The sequence below is a fragment of the Austrofundulus limnaeus genome, unplaced genomic scaffold (genome assembly GCF_001266775.1).
Source record: "Austrofundulus limnaeus strain Quisiro unplaced genomic scaffold, Austrofundulus_limnaeus-1.0 Scaffold18, whole genome shotgun sequence".
Taxonomy (NCBI): Eukaryota; Metazoa; Chordata; class Actinopteri; order Cyprinodontiformes; family Rivulidae; genus Austrofundulus; species Austrofundulus limnaeus.
The window spans coordinates 1,789,033-1,793,637 of record NW_013952420.1 but is presented as its reverse complement, the minus strand read 5'-3'; the positions used below and the strand labels follow the sequence as shown (position 1 = coordinate 1,793,637).

The 4,605-nt window shown below is 38.3% G+C and overlaps 1 long non-coding RNA gene across 1 annotated transcript in view; it reads left to right on the top strand.

Moving 5' to 3' along the window:
• The first annotated feature begins 3,432 nt into the window (after positions 1 to 3,432).
• The window catches only part of LOC106514194 (uncharacterized), a 35,477-nt gene continuing 34,304 nt past the window's right edge, over positions 3,433 to 4,605 (top strand). The window contains exon 1 of the long non-coding RNA XR_001309867.1: positions 3,433 to 3,462. This is a non-coding gene — a long non-coding RNA (uncharacterized LOC106514194). The remainder of the gene's footprint in view (positions 3,463 to 4,605) is intronic.

Here is a 4,605-nt window from a genome sequence, read left to right as displayed (position 1 = left end):
TGGTCGATTTATGGACCAGAACCATGCAGGAATTTTTGGCATTAGAAGGGCGGGTTGTGCATTGACAGCAATGGCAGTTTTTGAGTTTTCTGTGGTTTTTTTCTTGTGATGGTTGTAACTAAAGCTGGGTGGCATACCAGTTTGTACCAAAAAACTTTTTTTTTTTTGCTATTTTTAATTTTTGGTATGATACGAATTTTCTGAATACTGGCATACTGGTTTAAATAGCCTGAACACCTCTGGAGCATTACACCGCACCAACCAGTAAACTGTTTCAAGAGGGACCCTTTTCCTGCTGCATAATTAAGCCTAACAATGATCTTTACTTAGTACAACCCTCCTCCACCATGACTGCCCATGCCCCCATGTGCCCCACTGCTCATGTGATGTAAGCCCAAAATGCACGACTAATGTCTACGACCAGGGAAAGAAGAAAAGACAGAGGAGGGGAAATGTGACACATATTGCACAGACAGAGGTACAATAAAAACAAATGTCAGGAAATATTTTTTGTGTTGCAGAAAGCGAGTACTTTCAGCTGACCACAGTTTACTGAAAAATAGCATCCTGCAGCAGCCTGAGCGCTGATGAAAAGAAAAATGTATTTTTACAGTGGTACATTAATGTGGCCCGAACAGTTTCAGAGAACAGTTTCAGGATTAACGTGCTGACGTGCTGCTCTCACTCAAGCTGCTGCTGAGTTGCAGGACTCTTGTCTTTTGTTATATTGCTGAGAACAAAATCCGGTCATGTACGTCTTTTTAAGGTTCAAGTTTCAAAATTATCTGAGTCTTACGGTTTTTGTATCGAAGTGTTGGATAATTTCAGTCGGTATTTGTTCCAATAAAATTTATTTCCTCCTCTGCACGTAAATCTGCAACGCAATCTTGTGTTTGATTTAAGAAACCAGCGGCTGGTTGGTTTCCAAAGGCGTCAGTCAGAACTACGCTGGCCCACCTTCTCAGGAGTGGGCTTTACTTTTTCCTGTCACTACCTGGCTTGGAGTATCAGAGGCATGACAGACAATGATGAGGCCATTTTACGACATATTGGGCTGAAATTTTGTCTGGTGGCAGCTAAGAACGATCTCCATCACATTCAGAAATCAAAAATTCAAGATGGCCACCATAGCTAAAATGTAAAATATGCAAGCCCTGTCTTAGTTTCTCCAGGAACTATTCTAGTTTTTAATACAACTGCCATTTCATATTTTACAGTTCCTTGTTGTTCAATTACATGCCAGCAGAACATAGACTAGATTACATGTTTTTGTATTAATCAACAGAAATGGACTTACAAACTGGGTACACGGCCAAAATGAGGATGTTGGAGCAGAGGAGTTCAAGCAAAATCTAATCTTTACTGACAAAACAAAAAGCACACAAAGCAACACTATAAGCAATAAAAACAAACCAGACACAGGAGCATACGAAATCCAAGAAAAAAACGAAATGTGGCAGCAACAGGGAACCAGAAAACACAGAACAAACCAGAGCTGGGGAACTGTTGGAGTTGACAATGATCTAAGGAACAGAGGACACTAAAGACGCTGGGATGGATGATTACTGGAACAAGGAACAGCTGAGCTAATTACAGATTGCAGACAGGTGGGAACATTGCTGAAAACAAGTCTCACTGAGGATAACATGAGTAGAAACCTGAGAAATGAAACAAACCTAGAACATAAAAACCAGTCAAGTAATGATAAACATACGTAATTAAAACAAGACTGCAAAGAAAACATTTAAGGTAAGCAGGAATACTAAAATTCACAAGACAGAAAATATTCAAACTTTAACAAGATTACAATAACAGCCATTTTAAGACATATTGGGCTGAAATTGTGTGTGGTGGTAGCTGAAAACACTCCTCATCACATGCTGAAGCCAAAATAAAAATCCAAGTCGACTTTCATGGCTAAAATATAAAATTGACTATATTTCATCATTTTTAGTCATAATAGGCTGACATTTGGTGGGTTTTTGGCTGAGTTAACCTAACTAACCGCTGATGCAAATTTTAGTAAAAGCTATGATTTAGCTATATTTTTAGACATGCAAAAGGTAAAAACTGGTATTGCAGCAGTCGAGAACAAACTTCGATAAACTCTGAATGCTAGATTAAAATTCAAGATGGCTGCTAGGGCTAATTTAAAACTACAAGAACTTGGCCAAGAAATTTGGTGTGGTGTGAGCTTGGAGCAATCCCCTTCACACACTGAATCCAAATCATAAATCCAAGATGGCCGCAATAGCTAACATGTAAAATTAACCATATTCAGTAATTTTTAAACATAATTTGCTAAAATTTGGTGTAGTGTTAGCTGAGAGCTAACCTAGCACATTCTGAAAGCTAATCACAAGATTAAGCTAACTACTAATGTTAATTTTAAAAGATGCTATAAATGCTATAATTCAGCTGGTGTATAGAAAGTTTGAAAATGGTAGTAGCTGAGAACAAGCTTTAGCAAATAATAAATGCCTATCACCCACTTTGGATGTTATCATCCTTGAAATGGACGTAATTAGCGTTATCAGTCCCCTAGAATGGCTTCAGAATGTCCCGCCTGTGTCTGTTAGCAGGTTCCCCATCCCAATGAATGGCTTCCGATTGTCAGCTGGTTACTATGAGGCATAAAGCCTCTATCTGGTTAATATGAGGCATAAAACCACTATCTGGATAATATGAGGCATAAAACCACTGGTTAACATGAGGCATAAAAAATCTGGTTAATATGAGGCTTAAAGCCACCAAGGTTAACCCTAGAGCAGATGACATGGTTAGCACTAACCTCTGACGAATGAATGTTGTGGCCTCTCAATAGGGCAATGGGTAGAGTGTCAGACCAGGGTTCGAGCCCGACCTGGACACAAAAAAATTTATTACAATATTTACACATTAATTCATTGTCATTAATATATTAACCCACTAGGGGGCACTGTTGGGACAGTCTGAAGCCTAGGAGGCACAGTAGGGACCCTCTGAAGCCATTGTATGGGACTGATAATGCCTAATAACGTCCATTTCATGGACTGATAACATCAGAATCCCCTGTGCTTATTTAAAAATCAAGATGGAGCTAATTTTAAACTGCAATGTCTTGGACATTTTAAGACATATCGACCTGAAAATTGGTGTGGTGATAGCTGAGAACAATCCCTATCACAAACTGAAGCTAAATCAAAAATTCAAGGAGGATACCATAGGAATTACTGTCCGTAACATAGGCATTTTTATACACATTGAGCTAAAATTTGGTAAGCTGGTAGCCAAGAGAAATTCCCAGAGACTAATTTCAAAATATATTCCCACCCTTAGAGGTAAGCCCTTTCATAGTTTTTCAATGATTTATTCTAGTTATTATTATTGTGTCTCCTCTTGCTTGCTTTATAGATGCTGATTGGTCCAGTCAGAATTAAACTCTTGCTCCAGTCTAATTTCTCAATAAGCAGTCTACAACAGGTAAGATATTGTTTCCCAACAGAATCCCATTATTTAAATTATCTGACATATGCTGTTGAAATGTTCCATTTAAAATCTTTGAGCTCAAGAGTCAAAACAAGTGTTCACTAAAAGTTTTTTTTCTTAATTCATATGAGTAGCTGTGATCTACCACTCCACTTTCCTTCACTCCAGGGATTGAAAATGACATTAAAAAAATAAAAGGAAAACCATGGTGGGATTTAAAACAGAGACAGCCTTTCCGCTTTTTGCAAAGAACCCATTTTGTGTCGTCATGTTGAGCTCTCAATTAAACAAAAGCCCACCTTTAGGTTTGTGCAGTAGGTTCCACTGAAGTAGAATTTACATTGACAGTTTCTCTGACATGCCTGGCAAGATCTTCAGCAGCACGGCGTAAGCATCTCTCGCTCAGGGCAACACTCGGAGCTATGAGTCATGGTAAATTGTTCAGCCTGAATAAATATAGATAAAAAGTAACATCAAACGCGTCAAAACCATTTTTGATCCATTTTTAGTCCATGGAGAGCTTGGTAAAATATGAACTGCATACATTTTGATGTGTGGCGTAGTACTTACAGATAAATATATGGACTGCTCAATCTTACCTCATAGTTATGTACATGTTTTCCACATTCTGCTGTCTCTATCCAAATTTGTTTTATCACATTCCAGTCAAGCTGCAGTCTTATGCATGCTTAAACACTTTGTTCACTCACCTGACATTAAATATTCTTCAACCTTTTATCCTCTTAGAAAAGTCTGAAATAGTACAATAAGATGGGTGGGGAGGCGTAAAAGAACAAGGAGCTGAGAGAAAAAAACACAAGTTAGAAGAACTTATTGGAAGATAATGGCAAAAATGAAGGTGTGAGACAGAAAACAGATGTGAAATGAAGGGTGGAAGAAAATGACAAGCAAGGGCAAACAGGCAAAAAGAAGGGCAGAGGAAGGATGGATGAAGGTTGTTGACAGTAAAAATACAAGGAATGGGTCAGAGAGCAAAAGGGGTATTACTGCAAGTGGCAGAAAATAAAAGAGCACAAGCTAGATTAACAAGGAAAATGCTCTCAATTATTACCAGCAGGCAAAATGTGAACATGGACATTAATGTTTGTGTGTGTGTATGTGTGTGTGTGTGTGTGT